This window comes from Oncorhynchus mykiss, chromosome 4, assembly GCF_057628025.1.
Source record: "Oncorhynchus mykiss isolate SJ-2025 chromosome 4, ASM5762802v1, whole genome shotgun sequence".
Lineage (NCBI taxonomy): Eukaryota > Metazoa > Chordata > Actinopteri > Salmoniformes > Salmonidae > Oncorhynchus > Oncorhynchus mykiss.
Genome location: NC_143025.1, coordinates 51,066,308 through 51,078,318, shown reverse-complemented (window position 1 = coordinate 51,078,318; position 12,011 = coordinate 51,066,308).

The following is a 12,011-nucleotide window of genomic DNA, read 5'->3' as shown; positions in this document are numbered from 1 at the left end:
GGCTAAATGCTATGCGTGCATGGAGTGTCTCTGAAAGTCGGCGCATTTCAAGCGAATCAGCTAATTGGGCACATTTGTTGTCACACAGGGACGTTTGCGTGGCTTTTATTTTATGTATTTTTTACATAACCTTTAGTTAGCTAGGCAAGTCAGTTCAGAACAAATTCTTATTTAAGTCCTACCAAAAGGCCTCCTGCGGGAATGGGGGCTGGGATTAAAAATTGTAATATAGGACAAAGCACACATCATGACAAGAGAGACACAACAACACTACATAAAGAGATACCTAAGACAACAACATAGCATGGCAGCACCACATGAAAAGATGGTAGCAGCACAGAACATGGTACAAACATTATTGGGCACATACAACAGCACAAAGGAGGTAGAGACAACCATGCATCACACAAAGCAGCCACAACTGTCAGTAAGAGTGTCCATGATTGAGTCTTTGAATGAAGAGATGAGGATAAAACTGTACAATTTGAGTGTTTTTTTGCAGCTAGTTCCAGTCTGGCATTCCCTGGATTTATGGTGCTTTCAAGACAACTGGGAACTCGGAAAAACAACAATTCCAAGACGGATGACCATTCAAAATGTATTTTCCCAGTCGGAGCTAGTTTTTTCCTGAGTTCCCAATTGTTTTGAACTCACTGAAGTCAGATTTCCCAGTTCCGAGTTAACAGTTGTTTTTAGCACGGGGGAAATAATGCTAGATTGGCCAATGTTGAATATATTTTTTTACATTTTATTTAACCTTTATTTAACTAGGCAAGTTAAGAACAAAGTCTTATTTACAATGACCCCAGACGACGCAGGGCCAATTGTGCGCTGCCCTATGGGACTCCCAATCACGGCCGGTTGTGATACAGCCTGGAATCATTTGTATAATTTTAAGATTGAAATAGACCCTTAAATAGACCCTTAAACTGAGACTTGGGACCACACAGCCACTCCACTGAATAGCAGGCTAGTGATTGCTTTGCAGTGCTTGCAGTTAGCCACTGCTTACTTCATTGTTGAATTTGCGATATCCAACTTGTTTTGTAATGTTTATGGCCAATGAGCACCGACAAGTTTTATCTATTATTTCTCTTCATATGACAAGGATTAAAAAGGATTTGCCAGTAGATTGTCGACTTCATGATGATGACTGCCAGTTATTTTATCTATGGCCAATGACTTTGAACCTTCTAGGATGGGCACTTCTAATGTAACTCTATGGCAGCACCCAAGGGGCTTGAATTCTCGAGCTCTACCCCTAGATTTGGCTGTGACGTAGTGTCTCCATGAGTGACAGAACACTGAGCCAATCACGTCACAACAAGAGAACATTACCAACCCTTGTGCTCCGTATTTTCCGCTGGCTGCCCCACCACCAAAGAATGCACCAAGCTAGGCTGTAGCACCTGCATTTTGGACCTGCCTTACTCAAGAAAGCAAAAAAGAGACCATGTTTGTTTGTGGCTTTATTAACTCAATAGTTATTTATTTATCTTTTACATTGTTTGCAAACTGATATGTGACACATATTAATGCCAAAATAACATGCAAAACAGGCAACCCCCCACAATAAAAAAAAAAATGTGTATTTATTTTTAGCTTCAAATGTGGGGGTCTGCCCCACAATGACAGGTCGCCACTGTTTGGGGACCTTCAACAGAATGTGACTGGCAGAACGGGTGTTATATGTGGAGGATGAGGGCTGCTGTAGGTATCTCAGATAGGGGGGAGTGAGGCCTAAGAGAGTTTTATAAATAAGCATCAACCAGTAGGTCTTGTGACAGGTATACAGAGATGACCAGTTTACAGAGAAGTATAAAGTGCAGTGATGTGTCATATAATGAGCATTGGTGGCAAATCTGATAGCCAAATGGTAAAGAACATCTAGACGCTCGAGAGCACCCTTACCTGCCGATCTCTAATTTACATCTCCGTAATCTAGCATGGGTAGGATGGTCATCTGAATCAGGGTTAGTTTGGCAGCTGGGGTGAAAGAGGAGTGATTGCAGTAGAGGAAACCATCTAGATTTAACCTTAGGCTGCAGCATTGATATGTGCTGAGATAAGGACAGTGTACCGTCTAGCCATACTTCCAAGTACTTGTATGAGGTGACTACCTCAAACGCTAAACCCTCACAGGTAGTAATCACACCAGTGGGGAGAACAACATTCTTCTTACCAAACCACATGACCTTTGTTTTGGAGGTGTTCAGTACAAGGTTAAGGGCAGAGAAAGCTTGTTGGATACTAAGAAAGCTTTGTTGTAGGATGTTTAACACAAAATCCGTGGCTGCTTGGTATGCTGTGTTTCACACTTTCAGTGAGGCTTTGTCATGGTCTTGGTTAGCAGAGATGACAGTAAAGAATTTCAGTTAAGCGAAACATTTTGCCATTCACTTTTATCGGTGTCTTTGGTGTACATATACTAGCTCTTTATTGCTATCTAACATTAACATGACTTTAATTTACCAAGCTAACGTTCGCTAAGCAGTTGCCATACCAGGCAGTGATGCAACCTGTCAGGATGCACTCGATGGTGCAGCTTGAAAACCTTTTGAGGCTCTGAGGACCCATGCCAAATCTTTTCAGTCTCTTGAGGGGGAATAGGTTTTCTCGTGCCCTCTTCACGACTGTCTTGGTGTGCTTGGACCATGTTAGTTTTGTTATGTTCTGTTAATTACTGATGTCCCCTTTAAGGATGAAGCAGTGTTGATCATGCGCAGTGTTGTTCTATGTTATTCTGGTACTAACTCGTTTGAGTAAATGTGAAGCTCCAGTTCAATTGCTTGTATTCAGAGTCTTTCTTATTACATAAATAAGTACTAAGTGTTAAGACACTACAAGTTTGTTGGTGATATGTACGCCAAGGAACGTGAAGCTCTTAACCTGCTCCACTACAGCCACGCCGATGAGAATGGGGGTGTGCCCGGTCAAATGTGTTTAGTATGACTGAAGCTTACACACCATGATATTTTTAAGATACTTCATTACAATGGAGGTCAGAGAAACAAGTCTACAGTCTTTGTTTTCTTTGGGAGAAGGTTTTTGGGGAAGAGGGGTGATGACCTTCTATTAGAGGTGGAAGTGTGTGGGAATGTACAGACCTCTGAAAGACAGAGACCCAGGCTGGTGTAAGTTCCTCTGCACAAAGCAGAGACGCCATCAGGTCTGTTGCCTGTATGCTTAAAGACTTGTGTGGCCTCTCTATAGCGTCAAATTCTAACTTGGGGTCACAGCCATTGAGCATGTTAACACCTTTGGCAGATAAGTAATCTCAGTCAAACTATGTAGAAGTCATTAAGTTAATTTGCCATTTTCTTTTCGTCTGTCGTGTTGAGTGGTTTTATGTTGGGAGTCATATTAGTGATGTATTTTATTGCTAACACTTTTTCTAGAATACACTTCATTCTAAGCTGGTTTGCTGCCCAATTCTACAAGAATAATTCAATTGAGCCAAACACAATTTTATTGTCATCATCTGACGGCACACCCTGATCTGTTTCACCTGTCCTCATTATTGTCTCCACCCCCTCCAGGTGTCTTGTTTTCCCCAGTGTATTTATCTCTGTGTTTCCTGTCTTTCTGTGACAGTTTTGTCTTGTATGTTTCCAAGTCAACCAGTGTTTTTTCCCCGGTCTCCTGCTTTTTGCATTCTCCTTTTTATAGTCCTCCTGGTTTTGACACTTGCCTGTTTCTGGACTTTGTACCCGCCTGCCAATGAGTCTGTCTGCCACTCTGTACCTCCTGTACTCTGATCTGGTTTTGACCTTTTTGCCTGTCCACAACCATTCTCTTGCCTACCCCTTTGGATTAATGAACATTGCAAGACTCCAACCGTCTGCATCTCGGTCTTGCCTTGATGTCTGATAATGAGTTAAAATAATCAAACATAGATTTATTGGTAAGTGAAAAATCAGTAGGCTGTTTGATGCCCAAGAGTAATTATGAGCTTTATTCACAAAACACAATTGTATTGTCATCAGATAGCTGAAGAGACTTCATAATGAGTTAGAGGCCCAATAATGAAGATTTACTGGTAATAAATGAAAAACTGGTAGACCAATAAATTATATTTAGGCTATAAGTGAGGTGTTTGTTGTGTTCACATTCAAATGGCCCAGTATGATTCTATCAAGAATAGGGCATTTTTGCTCTCCCAGTCTTGTTTCACATGGTTGGGAACTGATCAATAAAAACATGTTAAGAAACTAAAAACAAGATGCTCCATCAAAACCATCTAACCAATTACAGAGCTTACAGAACGCAGGTGAATCTCCTATCGCTGTTGATACGCCCACTTTCAAACACAATCAAATACAGAGCACTGATGTGACGCCTATCGCTGTTGATCCTCTCACTTTCAGATACACTCCACTTATGCAGTAAAAGGTGCTGCATGGTCAATCCACCATCTGCATTGGTCGTGCAGCATTTACGGTGATATTGTCTCTGCAGAAGTCAGAGCAGCACAAAGCTTCGCCGAGCAGCACAAAGCTGTTGTGAAAGAAGAGAGTTTGTGTTAATACAGGACCTTCCCTCACCTACCGTCAACAAATAATGTCAATGCGGAGCTATACTGAACCCTCCGCATTGTTACAAAATTTGAGAGGCGCATGGCGATGCGGTACTGATCTCAATTTGGCCTCTGCTTGCCTCCGGAGGCTTCACAATTGCGTCACACCATCTATACGGCGCCTCCGACCACATTTTCGAATCAAGCACAAGTAAAGGGCTCTTACCCATACTTGCTTTTTTTCTCTGTTCTGTTCCGTTCCTCCTCCTTATTCTTCTTCGTATTCTTGTATGGTATTATGGTAGTCTGCAAACAATGTTATAGGTGTATGATTCCACCTACTGGATGGGGTGAAGACCTTTTAGTAAAATAATAGGGGAAAGTGAAAAATATACTTATACTATTCAAAAGTAAACTAAAACTAAAACTGCACTCATTCAGGCTGATTTAAATCTCTATTCAGATCCCTACACACGTTCAGGAACCTGGGACAGGGGAATCTCTTCATTCAGTATTCCTTGTAACATTTTTGGATGTAAAGTCCGCTGTAAAGTCCTGGAGATCCAGAATTTTGCCGCCTTCACAATGATGCCTAGCTTCTTAGATTTTTTATAAGTTTGACTAGTGCAATTGATCAGTTATGCTATAAACACCTTCTTCACTGCGTGTCGGGATCCTTCTTTTTTATTTAACCTTTATTTAACTAGAAACGTCAGTTAAAAACTAATTCTTATTTACAATGACGGCCTTCCCCGGGCAAACCCTCCCCTAACCTGGACGACACTGGGCCAATTGTGCACCACCCTATGGGACACCCGATCACGGCCAGTTGTGAAACAGCCCGGGATCAAACCCGGGTCTGCAGTGACGCCTCTAGCATGAGAGATGCAGTGCCTTAGACCGCTGTGCCACTCGGGAGCCTTCTCCTGAATGGCATTCACTGCAGGCAGTGGGACATCCACTACCATCTCATCTCTACTCACTCCTTCACCTATTTTCATTGGCTCCACATAGGAGACCTGCTGGATAGCTCTGATTTACTGACACCTCCTTCATCCTTACAGGGCGCTCTGATGATTCCCATCACACTTACAGTGACTCTTCAACTACGACCTAGTTATTTCTTCGACAAACACTTGCCATGTGTCCTAACTTTTTACAATTGTAACGCTGTACATACGGCTTCTGTACATATGGTCTCACCCCATACCTCACATACCCAAGTTTTACACAAATCGGGAGAACCACCACTCAAAACATCAATACTACCGATAGGCTTTCTTCCTTCTTTAAGTTTTCCTCCAGTATATCATTTGGGTCAAGCGGCGTGTGTCTACCACTCATGGCCTGTTATCCCTAAACCACACAGCCTCTATGTGCAACGAGACGCCAGAGATGACACCTTTAACCAGTGCCCTACTCGGAAAATCATAACTTTCCACATCATACGTTGATAGCTTGTAGTCACAGAGCTTTCTCTTTTTGAGCTTTTAACACACATTGAAATCAACATCATATGATGTTCCTGGTTACTCTGATCAATTCCATTCATCCTTCACCATCTTCGAGACTGCAAACAGGTCACCCAAAAATCCATCCTTGTTTGTGAATCGCACTCCAACCATAAACTGTTGTTCATTTACAACTTTAGCACATTTTACTCCACTCTACTTCACCATCGTCCACTCATTCTCACCAACTTTACTCGAGCGAATAGAATTGGACAATGCCTCTGTTTCGTTCCTCCTCCTCCTCCTTCTTCTTCAAGGTTTTATTGGCGGACTACATCCAATAAGGTGTATTGCCACGACCTACTGGGTGGGGTAAAAACTGAGCTACTTCAAGGAGATAATAATAAAATAATAATAATGACAAAAGTCAATGTACTCCTTCAATTAGTCAAATGTACTCAGATCCTTACACAGGTTCTGGGGCTTGTGAAATCCTGGAGATCCAATATCCTTTTAGACACTTTCACAATGATTTCTAGTTTCTTAAATTGTTGGTTTGTTTTTCCTGTACAATTAATCACCTGCACAATAAACACAACAACATCAATCTTCTTCACTATTAGTGTTTCAGGATCTCTCAACTGACTGACATCCACAGACTGTTGGGTAACCACTGCCACAGCCTCATCATCTCTACTCGCTGCTTCAACCATTTTTACTGCCTCTGCATAGGAGACCTTCTCAACAGCCCTGATCCTTTCTACTTTGACCTCCTTCACCATAACATGGCACTCAGGGAAATGTGGAATGTGATTCCCATCCCAATTCCAACACTGTGCATCCTCAGACTCTTCAACAATGATATTCCATTTGCACACACTTTAAACATTTTACATTGATGAAATTGAAGTGGCTTTTGTATATAAGCTTGCACCGTATATCTCATATATCCCAGCTTTACAAGGGTCGAAATAAATTGTTCATCACACATCAATAATACAGAAAGGCTTTCTTCCTTTCCATTCACAAGTGCGGGTTAAGTGACGTGAATCAACTATTCCTGGCATGTTCATCTTAAACCATGAAGCCTCAATCTCCATCGAGACGCCTGATATGACACCTTTTATCAGTGCCCTACTCATTGTTCTCCCTCCGTTATGTTCTGTTTTCAAAAAGTAACTTTACATTGTTTCAATGGGGTGATATTATACACTTGCGGCAATCAGCCAAACCTGCTGTTTACAGATAAACTTTATTTCTCTTTTTTTTTTTCAACAATTACATAAAAAAATTATTGTTTATTTTGAATGGATTTGATGTAAAAATTTGAGCTCCAAAAATATAAATAGGTCTATGATCTTTCTCATTAGTACGCAACCTACTGAAACCTACCTGCATGACCTAGAGAGCTAAAATCACTTGTAGCAAAGTGACTGATGTCCCTAATCCATGATATCCCCATTAGAATTCCCAATTAAAATGTATCTGATTATAAATCATTATCATTATGAATGGCTTCCAATCCATATATGCTAGAGATCTAAAGACAAGTGTGGTGAGTTCCCTGACCTCTTTTATTAAAGCAAATTTATATTTCAAAATTCATCCCATTTGATTTTCTACAAATATTTATCCTATTACAGCTTTGGCTATTAATTGACATACAGATGTAATGCTCATAGCTTCTAGTCAAAATGACATATACATCTAAAACCACTCGAAGATACAGTGGGGCAAAAAAGTATTTAGTCAGCCACCAATTGTGCAAGTTCTCCCACTTAAAAAGATGAGAGAGGCCTGTAATTTTCATCATAGGTACACTTCAACTATGACAGACAAAATGAGAAGGAAAAAAATCCAGAAAAATCACATTGTAGGATTTTTTATGAATTTATTTGCAAATTATGGTGGAAAATAAGTATTTGGTCAATAACAAAAGTTTATCTCAATACTTTGTTATATACCCTTTGTTGGCAATGACAGAGGTCAAACGTTTTCTGTAAGTCTTCACAAGGTTTTCACACACTGTTGCTGGTATTTTGGCCCATTCCTCCATGCAGATCTCCTCTAGAGCAGTGATGTTTTGTTACATGTGGTCTGCCACTGCGAGGACGATCCGCTCTTCATTCCCTGTAGCGCTGTCTTAGGCGTCTCACAGTACGGACACTGCAATTTATTGCCCTGGCCACATCTGCAGTCCTCATGCCTCCTTGCAGCATGCCTAAGGTACGTTCAAGCAGATGAGCAGGGACCATGGGCATCTTTCTTTTGGTGCTTTTCAGACTTAGTGTCCTAAGTGTCCATAACTGACCTTAATTGCCTACCGTCTGTAAGCTGTTAGTGTCTTAATGACCGTTCCACAGGTGCATGTTCATTAATTGTTTATGGTTCATTGAACAAGCATGGGAAACAGTGTTTAAACCATTTAATCCCACATTTTTCCCAGACATGAAAATATCCTTATCTTGTGTCATTACTAAGCCTTTGAAATAGCCAATCATATATTTTTTTAACATTTTCATGGAAAACGTAGGTGAAAAAGTGTGTTTTTATGGTCGGTCACAATTGTTGAATTAACATATTTCTCATATGCAGTCATGAACATTCTTATATATCCCAGCCCAGTTATTAACACATTCTGTCGCTGGCAGTCCCCAGCATTGCTACTAGAATGCCCCATCACATTCTAGTGTGACTATTTTACATATCAAAAACCCTTATACAACATCGATATGAATACCGAGAGCAAAAACAAAAAAACAACAACCATCAACGTATTTCAATGTTGTTACTTTATTGTAACATACATTGTAACACTGTAACTTTAGTGCAACATGTATTGAAACATTAATATTGTAACTTTATTGTAACATTTGATCTTGTACTTTAGTGCAATATTCATTGTAACCTTGTCATTGTGACATTTTAGTGCAACATTCACTAACAACTGTATAGCAGCCGTGTCATTCATTCACATTGAACATAAAGGTAACATTTAGGATAGAGGTAGCCTGTAGAACATGCATTCAAGTAGAGGGCTACACTGAAAAAAAATATTATATATACACATATATATATATATATATATATATATATATATATATATATATATATATATATTATACACATATTAAAGAGGTAGGCTTCAGAACCAAGTGCACGATTAGTTTGTGAATCACTATTTTGAACTACAATCAGTCAGATACAGTATGTCTTGAATCAATTGATCCTCTTTTCCAGAAACATTTCAGTCATTTTGATAGTCTTTTCCCCTTTTTCGTCGACTTTTATTTTCTTCCTAGAGTCCGTTGTACTGCTTCTCCTCACCCTTTATTGACTTTTCAATTTTTATTTTATTGGCTTTTTCAGCCCTTTTTCATTCACTCTTATCTCCTTTTCTACTGTCCGTGATATATCTTGAAGCACTCAATGTGCAGTGCTCTTCGCATTTCTCATATGCATTTGTCACAAAGACGACATCTATGGAACCGGTGCATCGTGTTGATTGGCCAGTGAGAAGCTTTGTCAGATCTTGCCTGATCTTCAACAGTAGCAGCCAGTAGAGATCTCGTTCCGTGGCTCAGTGGTTTCGTGCCAAACTTTTGCAGAAGAGACTGTGGCACTATCCATGAGAAGGTGAGCAGGTTGATGGTCCCTCCCATAACATCTCTGTAAAATAAATGGCTGTTTACGAGTGCACTGTTGAGAGACCTTGCAAAGATGGGCCACGACCACTTCTTAGACCTGATGGAGATATGGTATCTTGAAACCTGTAGGTTGTTAAGTTCAACACCACCCATGTGCTCATTGTATCGGTTGATGCATTTTGGTTGTGGGACTTTGTCAAAAGGCACGTTGCTCCTTGTTCCATCTCTTGACAGAGGTCTCACTATGTTTGTTGCCACTGTGACAATATTATTGTCTTTCTAACGGACCAGCAACTTGTCTCCTTGGGTCAGAAACTCAGAGGTTCCCGGGTTAACTTCATGAAGTCCTTCTGTGGCTTGAATGGGACATCAAACAGACGATTTTGCCTCATCGTTCCAGAGCTCCCGCATCCTCTTTTTGTCTTTTCATTGAGGAGTGCAAGCGAAGTGAAGAGGTTGTCATGAAGGAACTTGCAACTTTGAGACACCTGAGATTGCTCTGCAACACCAAGAACGACACTGGGCCCATGACCCAACCCAGTCTCAGGGAGGAGAGTGTGGGGTGATGAGGGGTTCGTCATCATCACTGATAACGTTGTTCCTGTCATGATCAGTTTGCATAGGTTCAGCATATACATTCAACAGCCTGGCTGGCAAATGGCCTATCTCCCCCTCATAGTCCATATCTGACCCATCGCTATCACAATCTCTGAGGGATAACTGCAATGTTGCTAGCCTTGTCTGAGCAGTCACCTAGATCCAACATATCCAGAACATGACACAAAGTGAAACTAAAAGAAAGAACAGAGTAGAAAGTTTGGTAAAACAAGAAGTATGTGTATACCTAGATGCACTGTGTTATCCCACCGGTCACTATTGTTGCCGTCAACATGTTTACTTATTCTATGACCACACTGAACACAGTTGAGTAATTGCAAATACATATATCAACACCTTAAAGATGATGTGTACCAAAGATCTTTGTCCTATCTGAATGTTAACATACTTTACTAACCTTTTGTTTGGGAGCTTTGATGCAGCCAGCGTCTTCTCATGGTGCAACCAGGAAGTAAACAGCTCTGGTCATGTGACAATTTACAATAAACATGTGACACTGCACATATTTCTATTATAGCCTTTATTATTTCAATATTTGCTGGAATTTGCATTGATACATCATTCAGTACAATTTTTAGAGCCTCATAACTTGAAACGTTTTTTATGGTCACTATTGTGACTGATGGGATTAAATAGGTTAAACCCTTTACAATGAAGATCTGTGAAGTTACTTAGATTTTACGAATTATCTTTGAAAGACAGGGTCCTGAAAAAGGGACTTTTCTTTTTCTGCTGAGTTTACAACTGATTAACCTCTTCCTGGGGTCCAGTAGAATTAAGGCAGTTATACATTTTTTAAAACATTACAATACATTCATTACATAATTCGCATCACACTAAGTCCTTGCCCTCAGGCCCATACTAAACTACCACATATCTACAACACAAAATCCATGTGTACGTGTGTGTATAGTGCATATGTTATAATGTGTGTGTATGCATGTGTTTGTGCCTATGTTTGTGTTACTTCACACTCCCCGCTGTTCCATAAGGTGTATTTTTACCTGCTTTTTAAATCTGATTCTACTGCATGCATCAGTTACCTGATGTAGTCATGGATCTATGTTGTACTGTGCACCTCTCATAGTCTGTTCTGGACTTGGGGACTGTAAATAGACCTCTGGTGGCATGTCTTGTGGGGTATGGATGGGTGTCTGAGCTGTGTGCAAGTATTTTAAACAGACAGCTCGGTACCTTCAGCTTTTCAACACCTCTTACGAAAATAAATAGTGATGATGTCAATCTCTCTTCCACTTTGAGCCATGAGAGATTGACATCCATGTCATTAATGTTAGTTCTCTGTGTACTTTCAATGGCCAGCTGTGCTGCCCTGTACTGAGCCAACTGCAATTTTCCCAAGTCCCCCTTTGTGGCACCTGACCACACTACTGACAGGTATGCCAGGTGCGACAAAACCAGGGCCTGTAGGAACTGCCTTGTTGATAGTGTTATTAAGAATGCAGAGCAAGTCTAACAAGACAGCCCCCACAATAATTTTATCATCAATTTATCCCAGCCTATCATCAGTCATTTGTGTAAGTGCTGTGCTTGTTGAGTGTCCTTTCTATGCGTGCTGAAAGTCTTGTCAATTTGTTAACTGTGAAATAGCATTGTATCAAACATCATTTTTTTCAGAAGTTCATTAAGGGTCGGTAACAGGCTGATTGGTCGGCTATTTGAGCCAGTAGAGGGGGCTTTACTTTTCTTGGGTAGCGGAATGACTTTAGCTTCCCTCCAGACCTGAGGGCACACACTTTCTAGTAGGCCTCGGTATTCAAT